The sequence below is a fragment of the Coloeus monedula genome, assembly GCF_965178545.1.
Source record: "Coloeus monedula genome assembly, chromosome: 7".
NCBI lineage: Eukaryota > Metazoa > Chordata > Aves > Passeriformes > Corvidae > Coloeus > Coloeus monedula.
In genome coordinates this window covers 36,454,191-36,469,092 of record NC_138787.1, presented here as the reverse complement: position 1 = coordinate 36,469,092, position 14,902 = coordinate 36,454,191, and positions in this window count along the sequence as shown.

Here is a 14,902-nt window from a genome sequence, read left to right as displayed (position 1 = left end):
CATCACACCAGACCTCTGAGCCTGCAAAACCATAAAAATGGAAGCGGAAGTTGCAGTTAACGACTGAAAAAACAAGAGAATGCCAGACACGTGGTGAGATGGAGCACTCCTGTTAAGGAGAACATATCACTGTGTCTGTGAAAGCGTTTATCACCAAAATCAACACACCTATGTAAATACTGCTGCTGTTGGGCTTTGCCCTTGGCCTGTGCTACCCTGATATCTCTGCCGAGGCACAGCTGGGGCAGCAGGTGCTTAAACAGTGATGGGGGGAAAGGGCATAGATGAGAAAACTACATGTAAAGAGAGAGCATAACAAGTAAATTGTTACATAGATTTTTTTTTTTTTTTTAATTATTCCTATCTGCACTTTGCTGTGTCTACTTTTTTTCAGCCATCCCCACTGCACTGCTCTCGGAGCTGACACGTCACACGCTGTGCCCAGGGCAGGGACACAAACAGCAAAGGCTGCTGAGGGATACAGGGTCCTGGGCTGGTGCCCAGGAGTGTCCTGAAACCAGTTTATCTGAGTACTGGAAAACAGAAAAAACCATCTTAATGAAAATACAAAGCAGATGTAACCTTCCTATGCCTTTTCATTTGCAAAAAAATGTCAGGTACTTAGGAAGCAGCATTTATTTCAGCCATCAGTTCTATCTTTAATGAATGCAGGAGATCAGGAAGGACACAACACCACCAGTGCCTGGGTCCTTACTCCAGTTTTGTCTGTTTATGTCCGATAGACAATGAAACAGAATTTAGTGCCAGGTTCAACCTGCTGTAAAATGTTAAATGTCCTAAACTCAGCTCAGTTTCCCTTATCCCCCAAAACTGTAATCTCATCACTAAGTTGACAAACCCTAAGTCCTACAAAAACCATGTTCATCAGCATGAATTATCACACCCTCTTTTAATTTTTTAACCTGTTGCAGCCATATTAGACTTTCGGTGGTGTCTCAGAACACACAACACACAGAGCAAGGATCATGGAGGTCTTCTAAAATCTGGCTTTGTAATTATTCTTTTCTAGTCCAGTATGTGTGGACTTTCTGCAAATAAAAGCAGATATGTCCCACTCTTATCTATATGTACAGTTACCGTCTCTCTTCTGTGGTCAAAGAGAAGAGCAAATAATCTTTTATGCTTTGTTTGGAGCCATATCTCACTGCCCAGAATTTCTCTGTTACCATGAGTTACATAAGCTGCCCAAACCATCATTCACAATTTTTTATGTTCTGAGGTACATCATTCAGTCTCTACAAAGGATCCACCTAAAGGCAAATTCCTCAACACAGCTTGGCCCAAATTATATAATCAGAGAATAATTGAGCTTGGAAAATACCTCTGACATCATTCGTTGACAGGTCCATCACTAAACCATGTCCCTAAGCATCACACCTACATGTTTTTGAACACTTCCAGGGACTGTGATTCCACCATTTTCCTAGGCAGCCTGTTCCAATGCTTGATCACCCTTTCAGTGAAGGAATTTTCCCTAAAACCCAATCTAAACCTCCCCTGACACAACTTGAAGCCATTTCCTCTTGTCCTATCTCTCAGCAGATCTCCTAGAAAGTAGCTCAATATAAGAGTAAAGCATTAAACAAGACTTTAGGCTTAAAATTTTTTTATCTTTGGGATTTTAACCTGATCCTTGATGACAATTTCAACCTTTTGGATTTGTTCTCTTATATTAAGAGAGGGCTATATTTAACAACAACTCAGTTAGGAAATACTTAATTCTAACAGAAATCTCATGTATTCTGCTTACTATCCAGTAGGAACAAAATGTGTTTTCTTATAACACAATTTCTTTCTGGTTTGTGCAAGACAAGAAAAGGGGTTCCAGTCAGGCCTTAAAGGCCTGATTCTTAACTTGAGTTCACAGTGAACCAACTGAGGCTGATGGAATTACAGCTGAGCAATGGCAACATCAAGCACCCCTGAGGAGGAGAGACAAAGCATTCATTGCTTTATGGAGCCAGGCAAGGAAATGCACTTTGTAACAAGATGCAAGGGCACAGACTTGCCCCATTGTACAGCAGCAAGGGTTTTGTTTCATTTTGGGTCTAAGAACATACTTAAAGTTTGTTTTGATGACTCACTTCCTAAGAATTAAAGGATTAGAATGGTGGTGCTTCATTTCTCATTCCTGCAGGTTTTCCACACATATTAGGGATATGTTATTCTCTACTTACAGCAGGTCACAGAGCCACGTGAGTACAGCCTGCACCCCACAATACCTCACAGACTCTTACATTTGGTGCTTCAGTGATTTCCTGTCCATTGACACTAAAACTGTGAGTGGCTTACTGATATGAAGATTTACTGCAGGCTCTTTCTATTTTTTCAACAAGTAATAGTACACTACAAAATAAAATAAACTTAAAAGGATAAAATAAAATAATAAAAGGCTTCTATCAAGCTCTACTTTCTAGCAAGTGGCAGCAAAATATATTATCCAAATATATTCATTGGAAATATTATTAATCTTTACAATTTTTTTCTTTCTTTGTCTCCAGGATTGGATGAAGAGAAACACGAAGAGAGAAAATTTACGTGCCTCTTCTGGACTGGCAATGTTTATCAATGAGGATTTAAAAGGGTCCTAAAGTCCTCCTTTGTGTTATTCTGGAATTTCATAGACAATGACAACCCCAGAGACTGTTCCCTGCTATACATAGATAAACCCTTAAAAAAAGCAGGATAGATGGCAAAGGAAAACAGGGGTATGGAAAAGCTGCTTGGTGTCTGCTCCCTCTGGAAATTATTTCCTATCTGGATGGAAATGGCCTGAGAATTAGAAAGAGAGGAGAATGGGAGACAGTTACTATTCTAAAGTTTTGTGGATACAACAACAAAGTCTTCACATCCACATTTTATGACTACAGACCCAACAATTCTAATCCTGTAATGCTTCATGACCAGCTATCTCTATGTCTTCCCTGCACAAATAACACTTGCTAGGAAATACCACTGGGATATTATTGAAAACAACACCACCACATATAACAGAAAGTCAGCAAGTGACTTCATATGGTCACATCTCCTCTTGCATCACTCAGTTTCCTAATTCTGTTACATGGGAAGGTCTCAGAAGAGGTAGCAGTTGTTTCAAAAGATCTTCTGTCCCAATATATCATATGGGATAGCATAATGGAGTCTATTTTCACCATTCCCATGTCAATTCAGTATCTCAGCTTCCAGTGGAACTTGTAGCTAAAAGGATCCTTTGTGTACGGTTTGGCCTGCATACGTTCTGGGAACAGTTGTCCACAGTAGAAATTCAGTTGAATATGTAGAAGAACATGCCTGGGGAAAAAAAATGCTACTTCTAGGTCTTCCTGCTGGCAGCACCTTTCAGCTCTTTCTGGAGTGCATCTGATCCATGACACCTGCCTCTGTTTTCCATGCTGTGCAAACTAGACTACAATCCTTCAGATGGAGAGTAGTGGTTATATACACACAGTATTAAAAAACTATCTGTGGATATCGTCCTGTACACAGCATTTCTAATGCTTCCTAAGACCCTCAACAGCAGGACTGGAATGGTTTGGACATTAGACTAGTGGCATCAGGTAATTTACAGCAGCATGAAAGTTCATAACAATTTATAATTTAGTGAATTTAATTGGTTTAACACTAAATAAGACCTAATAAGTGTTAGAGGAGAATGCTTGGTTATTCCTGACCAATCCTACTCAAGAGGAGAAAAAAATTTCCTTCTACCACCTTCCTTGCTTCTAAATGTTTATATACTGCATAAAAGTACAGAATAGAGCCTTGGCTTTCCAAACACCTCAAGACTGACCAGTCTAAACTCATTTCACACCTGCACCTGATGCTTGTTTCATTGTAACTTTTTTAGTTTAAAGCTGTCTAATTTGGAATTAAAAAAAAGTAAATTCAATGTTTTCTCTAGGAAGATCACATAAGAATCACAAATTTTCCCCGGTGCTTGAAAGAAATCTGTTCCTATAGCCTAAATGTTCAGAAAAGTGTTGTTACTTTTAGTGTTGCCAGATCTGAAGTGATGAGATACTATGGGAAAGGTTATTCTTGCAGTATTTACAGATACAAGCAGAAGCAGAAGTGACAGAAATTTCAAAGTAAGGCTGCTTGAAATACTTCCAGCTCAATTTTGCAGAACTTCTCCTCACAGAGATTTGGATATTCATCCAAGCTTTCCATGCTTACCTGAACCAGACATGTGGTGATGGTAATTTTGGAACAGCCCAAAATCTCTGGAGAAGTAGAAGAGTTTGTACCACAAGACAAACTGATGTATTAGAAAAATATTTTTTAAACACCTGAAAGCTTGCTGCAAATAGCCAAAGAAAAAAACTTCCTGTAAGTTCTAAATTTCAGAGCTTTGCCACCAGAAATTTTGGGCTCAATTTGACAGGGATGGGACTGTCACAAGGCCTGCTTGGGTAGGGTGTGACAGGCTATGTGTGCCCTGCCACACAGGGTCCACTGGCTGATCCACAGGAAGGAAGTATTTCACATTCATCACTGAGTAAAAGACCATAAAAGTTTTTCTCATTCTACCTCTAAATCACTTGGGCACTGCTGAACATGTGGAGCAGTTGTAAGTCAAGCCTCAGTTTGCCCTCTAGTCCCCAGTTCCTGCAGCAGCACCATCCCCTTCAACAGAAAAAATGCCTTCTTGAGTTCTGTAAAGTCTTTGGTGAGGTAGCAACAGTAGTTTTACCCTCTTAGAGCATCTCAGAGTTCCTCAGCTTAGTAGTTTCAATGCACATTTGCTATGTCTTAATCCTTTTTGCAGTTCCATGTACCCATCATCCCACAGAAGACATCTGTCAGACTGAGATACTGAGATTATTGAATATCAAAGGATTTAAATCTTCTCAGACTTTAAAAATAAATTTAAAAATAAATTTATGATAAAATTATTTCTCTTTCTATTTAAAACTTACAATAAAACTCCTTTTTTGCTGACCCTGCCTGCTTCAATAGTGTCTACAAAGAGGAGGCTTGTCCTTTATCTGGACAGTGAGACGCCCTCCCTCCCACTCCCCCGGATGATGTTTGACTTCCCGTGCTGTGCACATGAAACAGTCCCTCCCACCCTCTCTCCATCTCCAATCATCTATATCTGCAGCAGTTTTTGTGCTGTGATCCTGCAGCTGCTCCCTTGCTTCTTCTCACTGCTCCCACTTCCCATCTGAGGGAGGAAAAAAAGCCTCCAGACACTTTTCATCTGTTCCCACACTCCATCTCCACTTTCCTTTGCAGAGCTCCTGGTGCTGCACTTCCAAGAGACGCTGCTGTGAAATGCAGCAGACACGGCACCTACAGTTTTAGGAGAAAACTTTTAAGCTGTGGCAGGAACCAGAAGGGGAAATTCTTTGTGGTTTGCTTTGAGCAAGCCCCTCTTCTGCATTTCATGGGGCCCCCAGTTTGCTTTCTTCACCAGCCACCACTGCCACAGAGCATAAGGCAGCAGGAGTGTATGCCCCACCACGCTGCTCCCCAGCACCACGTGGCAAAGAGAAGACAAAGGCACTTGTTCTGTGTGATAACATCTGATATCACATCGTGTAGCTGAGATGTCGGCAGAGGGGAAATACCAAGGGTGCTGTGCTGTCAAAAAAGTTAATTTCATAGACTCATATAATGGTTTGGGTTGGAAGGGACTTTAAAGATCATCTATTTCCAACTCCCCTGACATGAATGCATGGATGACGCAAGTAGTTTGAGCATAGGCTCTGTTAATTATATTTAAATTCCTTTGCTGCAACTGAAATTCTTTAGCGAGGGACCAGAAAAAATTATCTCACTAAGGTGGTTCAGGGTGATTCCAGGAAACTTTGTACATGTTTTTTGCAAGCCAGGAGGCCACAGCCACCTTTGTCCCACCACAGATCTGCTACACACAGCCAAAGTCAACATCAAGGGCAGAAGAAACACGGCAGAGCCAGATCCGCCTGCGGGCACCAACACTCATAGTGAGAACAGCCACAGCCATTCATCTGCCCCCAGCATTGTTCAGGGCAAAAATACATAATGACTATTACCTCTCCCACTGCATTCATGAGGTAGCACCCTCAAACCTCTTTTGGGATGAAATAGCTGCATTCTGCTCAAATGAACCTCTGCAGTCCTATGTACCTGAGTTAAAATGTCCTTAGACTGCACCAACACTGTTCCCTGAACACCTGATTTTGGTTCAGGGTACAACTCTGGTAAGAAATGTCTTCATTTAGCTTCTTTCATTCTTTTATTTTATACGATTTCCACTCCACATCTTAATAGATTCCCTCTTTTCAGCTACCCCCACTCTAAAAAAGTTTTTATGAAAGACCCAAACTTTAAAAGAAACTTAAAACTGGAAAAGTTTTTAAATTCAAATTCTGTGCAGCAATTTGGAATGTCTCAGGTGTTTGTGACTGCATCCTACTCAACATGGAACTAGTGCTGGACTGTCCAAAGGAAATTCAAGAATGGGTTGAAGACATCAATTCCTCCAAGCCTCTGCTAAAACTTCGGGCACTCCTTGCCTTTTCCAGGGTTTAGGATTAATGAAGGAGGAGGAATTGACATGCTTTCACTTGGGCAGTTTCTGCTTTCTTTGGCACTCCAACGGCAGATGGATTAATGGCGGATGGATTAATCGTAAATGGGTTAATCCTAAATCTAAGAATCATCACAAGAATTTGATTATTCGTTACTATACTTTGTTGGGTTTTTTTTCCTAGTAAATTAACCAAGCATTCAATGTACTGCTGATAATGGAAACATTAATTTCCCTGGATCAAACCTCAGCACTACTCAACCCAACACACAAATGGCAGCATGTGCCAGAGCAGCCCTGACAGCTGCAAAGCCTGATGTGACACTGTCCCAGGTGGAAAACATCAATTCATTCATAGCAAAACTATTTGCTAGAAATACATTTTTGAGAGAGCCCAGGGAGGCTTCTGTTGGTGTTTGCTGTGGGTGTCCATGGTGTGGCCATCTGGCCCTCCTGTGATGTGTGCGTGAGTTTGGCTCCAACCAGCATCACCATGTGGGGGATGTTCCCCAACCAGTGGGACACCATTCCCACATCATGGACTGCTCAAATGCTCCAACCCTCTGTCCCAAGCAGACAGCTGGGTGTCCCACCAGCAGGTGCCTCCTGAGCCCCAGCTGCAGCAGAGACACCAGAAAGCTGAAAGTTCCTGCCACCCAGCAGGCTGCGGACAGACCCACCAGCCATGGAGGTGACAGAACTCTCTTGGAGACAGAACTCCAGAGATTCAACTGCTTTCACAAAATATTTCTGTCATTTCCTTCCTCACCCCGAAAGGAAGAGAGTTTGTAACATCCTGAGTAGCTAATAAACAAGTTCAGGTGCCAAGGGCTGTGTCCTGCCCAAGAGCACTTTCAGTAACTGGTATCTGATTCAGCTCCAAATATGGCAGTGGTTTTGCTCAAGGTGTGGCAGAAAAAGAAATCCATAACAAAGAGCAAGCACATATTTGAAGCATGTCTCTTCAGCTGTAAGCCACGTTCACTTCTGTTTTCCCTTCCTCCTTGTCTCCCCTTCCCCTCTTATCAGGTTGCAGGTGTACTGAAAACTGATGGATGTCTTGGAGAAGGAACCAGATGTCTGTTTAAGTTCATCTGTTCCAGGACTGTGCCTGTTTAGTGTATCAGGCACAAGGTTTGGAAGAAATACTCATGAAAACCACAGTACAAACCCACAATACCCACCTTAACTGCATGTGAGTGATTTAATACTTGTCAATCTCAAATGGCAGGAAAAGTTATATGGGTCTTAAATAACCTACCACCAACCATAGCACCATCAAACTCACTTATTTAGTTTATTGAAGATATGATTCAGTAAATATCCAAGCACTGTCTGAGTTAATGCAACTTGCACATACACACAGTAGCTTAGCAGATAATTTGGAGAATACAAATATCTATTTAAACCTCTGTTACCTGGCCTACTTAATTCTCAAAATATTTCTTTCTCATGCTAATTAAGCTGAGTGAAAATACAGACAAATTAAGAGAAAAAGGTCAAATTTTTAAACATATATAAATTTTAGTTCTTGGTTTCTGCAAACAGAACTCAGTTTTAAATATGCCAGACCTCACCATTTCCAGATTACTTTAACATGAACCAATAATGTCCTGAAAATCTTCTCCAGCATGGCCTGGCTGCACCCACTGACAGCTCTTGCATGGGCTAGATTGGCCCCATTGTCAGTTTGAAAAATCTAAGTATCTAGGCCCAGAAATTTATTTCCTAACCTTCTTAATGAAAATCCAAGTGCTTTCCTTTTGCTCCTGATTCAGCCGGCCTGGAAGTTTGCAACCCGGGGAGCCTCAAGTTGTGACAAAGATGATGCAAGACTCTGTGACAAGAAGTCTTACTCTTAAAGTAAAAATAGCTCTGCATTGAGGAAGTCCCAGCATAAATGAGGAGCTAGCAGTGTTTGTTTTGTAGTGAGTCTCTAAAACAACCTTTTTATAGTATTCCTCAAAGCAGGGAAGACTGACAGAGGCATGCTGAGTGCATGAGGGCACGATCTTAACATCCAGCACAACAAAGAAACAACCATCTCTGTCCTTCAGGGGCTGGTAAGATTGTTGTCAGTGAAATTAGGATTCACTGAGACCACTGGCTGAAGCAGACCCACCTTGAAAGAAGTTTTCAGACCAGGCAATACCAAAACCTCCTCACTTAGCCCAGGTTCCCAAATGCTGAAGGCAGCAAGGCATTCTGCCTATCCTGAGCCTCAGAGGTCATGACATCAGTCTGATGGTGACAAAAGCTCTTGGAAGCCACCACAGAATGGAAAATGGGACAGTTTTGTGCAGGTTATGTAACCAGGTGAGGAAATCTGCTGCAGTGCTCTGAATGGCACTTGAATTACCATGGAAAATCTGGGCCAAAAATTGTATCCAATCTGCTTTCTTCAAGACTAATACTACCAAAAAACGAAACCAGGAAAACCATCTGCATATAAACAGTATCCATCAGCACCATTTTCTGCATTTGTAGCACTGAGAAACAGGTTTCATGCACCCATATGGAACTCTTAGGAGGCAAATGGAATGTAGAGACTTTGGCTGGAGCTCAGGTGATGCTTTGCTTTGCCTTTAGAAGAGATGAGCCTAAACAGCACCAATAGAGGATTAGGATATGTTCTGCACAACAGCCGTGTTTCAGGTTACAAGTGAAGAACACACCTAAGTTCAGACTTCCTCAACAACAAGAGATGTTTTTTAGCCACATGCAGGTTTTAACACCTCATTAAATGGTTAACAACTCACACTGTTTGAGCTGACACAATACAGAGGCATCTAACAAAAAAGTCAAGAAAAATAAGCAAGTACCAGAATTACACATAGTGAGCATCAAAAAATCCAGAAGACTCTGCCTATAACCCACTATCCTTGATGTGATTCAGTAAACCAGACCATAATATAGCAGTTCCCGTGGCTCAGAGTCCAGGGGATTCCTTAGCAGAGACCCCAGCTGAAGTCTTTGGGCAGCACAGCCAAAGCCATTCTCACTGCAGCACCAGAGATCACAAAGGGAAATCCATCCCACTGCATGGGATGCTGCTTCTTAAACCCTGGCCTGAAGCTCATCACTGCAAAGAAGTAATAATTTCTGGGACCAGAAACAGACAGGGAAATCCAAAACAGAGCTGTTGGAATTAACCAGCACCATGTTGGAGGTTGTGGCGTTTTGCCACCCCAAGATCAGGAGAAAAATTCAAACGTGCCTCTGTCACCATTTTAGTTTCTGATTCCCCCAGGTAGGGAGGAACATGGCCAAGACCAGGATACAGCCCCCTGGTGACAGTGACTACCAAGGGTGTCACACACTCAAGCTTGGTTGGAAGAAGATGGATTATCTCTTCCAAGCCAGGATAACTTTGTGTCAAAGCAAAAAGAAGTTTCTACAACAAATGCTGTCCAAAAAAGCAAAGTTGATTTGGTTTTGGTTTTTGTTTTTTTTTTTTGTAATTCAATAAAAGTGTATAACAGGAGCTTTAAAATACAGAGTGCTTCAGCTGTTCACTCTATTTGGAAAAGAAAATGAACAAGTGTACATCACAAATGTAATTGGATGGAGAGGTAAACTGAACAAGACATGCTGCTTTAAAATGAATTTGCTTTGGACACAAAGGGGAAAGTTGCAGAGAAAGGGAGAAAATAAAGACATAAAACTCTGAGAATTCAAACTACTTCACCAAATCTCACAGCTCTTTGGAAAATGCATTTTAAATTACTCAAAGACTCTGCAGCAGAAACATAAAAATCACGACAAACACAGCCCAGGAAGAGAACATGTTCTTTTTATACAATTTCCCTGTCTGTGCTGATTTGTGTATGCGGGCAGGACAGCTTTTTTTTCTCCAAAAAGTACAGAAAATATGAAATGCGATCTTACAACATTACACTAAAATCTGTCTCCAATTAGTATGCAGGATTCCAAAATGAGCTCTGAGCCACATGTGATATCTTTCAACTCTGACCCATACTTCCAAAAGAAACCCAAGTTGCTTGTTACGATAAGGCTATCAGCTACAAACAGGAGCACAAGTCACAAAGTTTGCAGCAAGCTACACGTTACTGGGATAAAAAAATCTTCAGCACAAAACAAGCCTTGCTAATTCTGTCTCTCCTTTATGTGGCCCATAATCAAAGTGTTTTATTGTGTTATTTGAGCATCTTCTTGAATTACTATTTCCTTGCAAAACTGTGCAGGTCAGAAAGCTGTTTGCCCACCAACAGCAGTGCAAAGGCATCTATGCTGAGGGAAAACTTTGAGGTGGGGACTCAGGACATCCAACCCTTTTCTGGCCAGCTCCAGAGCAGAGGAGGAATTAGTCCAGGTTTAAACAGCCCATTCAGGAAACACGCAGCCACGACATCTCCACTGAACAGCTCCACAGGGAACACCATTGACTGCCCAGGATATTTTATGTGAAATGTCCTTTATTCCCCACTTCCTTTTCCTATCACTATAACTGATGAGTAATAGAGTGGTATCAAACTTCTTGATACTGAGTAGGGCAAGAAATCCCTCTAGCAACATCTTCAGACTCTAGAAATAACAAAACAACTAGACACCTACCCTTAGCACTCACTGACTTTTGCAGTATCCATGGCTACTAATCACATCCCTCATGGTCACCAGCATGGAAGCCAGTTAATCAAACAGTGCTAAACTGCACCCAGGAAAGGCAAATGCTGGGAAAAGCGATCCAATCTCATTTTCCAGCCAGTGCCACAAACTTTTCTACATTTTAGGGAGAGCTAGTTCATTCCAGCCAGGATATGAGAAGGGATTAGTGGTTTGGGTTACTAGACAAGGTCAGATAAAATTGCCTCTTGCATAGGATGCAACAGCTTTCCTAAATTCCGAGACCTTACTTCAAACATTATTCTGCACCTGTATCCTCTACATTTTTCTCATTGCTTCCAAATTCACAAAGACCTATAGAAATAAAGTAATTGTGCAATTAAAATAACCTGATTTGAATGCCTACAAAATAAACGCAGCTGTGATTATTTTAAACACTTTTAGCAACAGGTTTCCCAAACTGTACTAAGGTGGACCAGAGGCTCCTTACCTGCAGCCTCAGGGACGTTGTAGTCTCATCTCAAGCCGCCATCAACGAGCAACAGTTTTAACTATTTCAAAAGAACGGAAAAGAACAAGGTCACATGTCTAGAGACAGCATTTGAGTTAGCCCCACAGCACATATACAGAGAAAGAAAGCAGGAAAAAAAAGTAAAGTAAAACCACTTCCTGCAAGAGCAAAAGTGAACCATTTCACCAGTGAGCAACTTACATCTAGGGGTTAGTGCATAATTCTTCTGGATTGGAGAAGAAAACAGATTTTAAAGTATGAAAGAAGTTTCTTTGTGAAAATTGCAGCAAACAGGGAATGTTAGCTTTTGCAGAAGGTAAAGATGAGGTTTAAAAGGAAATGCTGAAAGGAATTACGATTCTTAAGCCTTAAGACAACTTCCCTTTTCTTACCTTGAATGAAACCCTTTGAGTACTGAAATAAATAGCTTGCAACAAATCTGCTCTGCTATTTTGAAATATAGCTTTAGTAAACAGGACACTTACTGTATTGTTTTCTAGATTAATAAGGTAGCAAGTTCTGGACAATCAGAGAGTTTGCTACTAAAAAAAACCTGTAGTAATGTGTACTATTTCCTGGTAGAGGTCAGACAGGCAAACACTTCTGTATCTTTGATTTTCTGCTTTAAGATTTCACCATGAAGCTGCTGGCCTGCGTCACTTCCCGCTGCATCCCACACCCCAATGGTCCCTCTCAGGCAGGGGCAACCCAGAGAACCACCAGATACAGGCACAGCTCTGCGCCTTCGGGACTCTGGAAAAGCCCCTTCCTTGTAAATGCCTTCATCAGCATCTGCCACATGGCCTTTTTTTCTTTCAGCAAGGAACAGCAATATCTTTCTGGTATTTCTAGGTCAACTTACAAACCAGAGCAGTGGGGATTCCCATGCAGGGCAGGGCTGTGGTGCTGTGGAGACAGTCACAATGCTGGTCAGGCTGAAGAGCTCTCTGGTAATGCTTTGGCAGAATAAGTGGATGTTTTTTGGTTGTCTCCCCCCAAAAAATTCCAAACAGCTGCCATATGACCTGAGAAAATCATGGCCATCCTGATGTTTAGGGATTTGTCCCAACAGTGAGGTAAAATGAGCTTTGTTGACAGGTGGAGCTCCTCAAGAATCTCTGTCCCATCTGTACAGAGGTCCAACAACAAAATCATTGGGTGCCCTAAAAGAGGATCCCACAGAATAATCCATGGTTGTAATAGAGGGAAATAAAGATAATGGAGATAGTAAAACTGTCCTAATGGAGACAGGAAACGAGGGCTGGGGCTGTGCCTGGACTGGATCTTGGGAAGGCCTACAAGGGGATTGTGACGTATTTTACAAGGCTGCAAAGAAAAGACTGATTTGCAGGCAGGTTATATCCTCTTGCAGCAAGAAAAAAGATGCAAGAAGATTCCTGTAGAGAGGAGCTTTAGCACATCATGCACTCACTGAATCAGTGGGGAAGCAAGACCTTCAGAGTCTCAAGAAACCCTCAGAGTCCAGCAATAAAACAGAGGGACACAGCCCCGTTGAAGGAATGGCAGACCTCTTAGGCTACAGAGTGACCCTTTAATTATTATTATTCATTTTCTAGTAACTTCTACAAGATCCATTTCATGGCCAAAGATCCAATTATGCCAAAGCCCACACAAAGCCAGAATCAAGACAGTCCTTGCTTCCAAGTACTTCCTGTGTGTGCCGAGAGGCAGCACACAGGGACAGGCAGGAGAGGGAGCTGAACAGCACAACAGCTGCTCTTCACTGTTCTAAACTAAAATATCATTTCTTTGTAGGCCCTGCATTTCAGGGATGTGTTTTAAAGTTGGACTTTTGGAATAAAGAAGTGAATGATGTCTATGAGCAGTGATGAGGGATTTCTCCCAGGTTTGAGGGGGTGAAAGAGCAGTACAGTAATTTTCTGTAAAATAACCACTGCAGCACTAATTAACTGCTAACTCTTTAAAAAGCAGTATATATTCACACTTATTTTGTCATATAAAATAAATTTTAATTGAAAAATAAATTGTAGCTTTGTGGATCTCAAATATTCCTCAAATAAAATCATCGGAAGCATTTTTACGGTCACAAAGTATTTGTGAGCAGTGTGGACAGCAGAACTTTACCACCAAAATATGAAAAGCCATCATCAAACCTGTAAAATGCTGCAGCAGAAGTTGCCTATGTTACCTGGTCCAAACCCTAGATTACTGGGGACACGACATTTTTTATGAAAATGTCTTTCACTGCACACCTAACATTTCACTCGAGTTGCAGACTGTCTGAGCTCCTTCACATCCATTTGACAGTATGTCAGCAGTGACAAAATTCTATAAAAGGATGGCAGCTTTGCATACAGCTCAAACTTATGCAGCACAAGCTTCCTGTGTGATCTCTGAAAGGCTGAAAATACTTTAGATGTGCAAAAAAAAAAAAAAAAAAAAAGCCACTTTTACAAAATCTAAGCGCTCATTTAACCTAAGTAAAACTAAGCAGGAAACAGAAGCTGCAGAGACGCTACCTGGAGCAGATTGCTGGGCAATAGGTTGGCCCTCGTGTTTGCTGTGCAAGTTAGAGATGGAGCATCATTTCTGAAGTGCTGATTTCTCATCCCTGTTTTAGTGGCTGATGGCGTCATTGCCTACGAGATGTGTCACCAAGCTGGTGAACATCCAGATTGCCTCATCTCATACCTCAGAGTACTGAGAACTAAAGCTAAAAAAGCAGTTTTTAAAAAAAGGCTGAGGGTGCTGAATGCCCATCAAATGTTATCAACTCTCTTATAATAAATTGAAGAGGTATCATATGCTTCCTCAGGTGCTTAAACACTGATTGCAAGACTTATTCTGGACCAGCAGTCTCCTGAGGGGGAAAGAAAACTTGAGTTTTTGTTGTTTTTGCCTAGTTCAGCCTTTACTCCCTCTTGTGATGACTGGCAGGCAGCCTGGTGTCTGGCTTCTAGAGCAGACACCCAGCAGCAAAACTAATTCAGTGGTTAAATCAAGCCATAACAGACAATGCAAACCTGACAGCACACAGGCCTGGAAGATCCATTGTGGTTGATCAATGCCTGGTTGCAGAAGAAAATTATTTTTTTATTAATAAAAATGGTTAAAGTGCCAAAACTTTGCAAGTCACGGGGAAAAACCCTAGGAAACTAGGAGATGACATGGTGATCATGGAATCATGGAAGGGTTTTGTTTGGAAAGGCCCTTAAAGATCATCAAGTTCCAACCTCTTGCCATGGGCAGGGATACTTTCCACTAACTTAGATTGCTCCAAGCCCCAT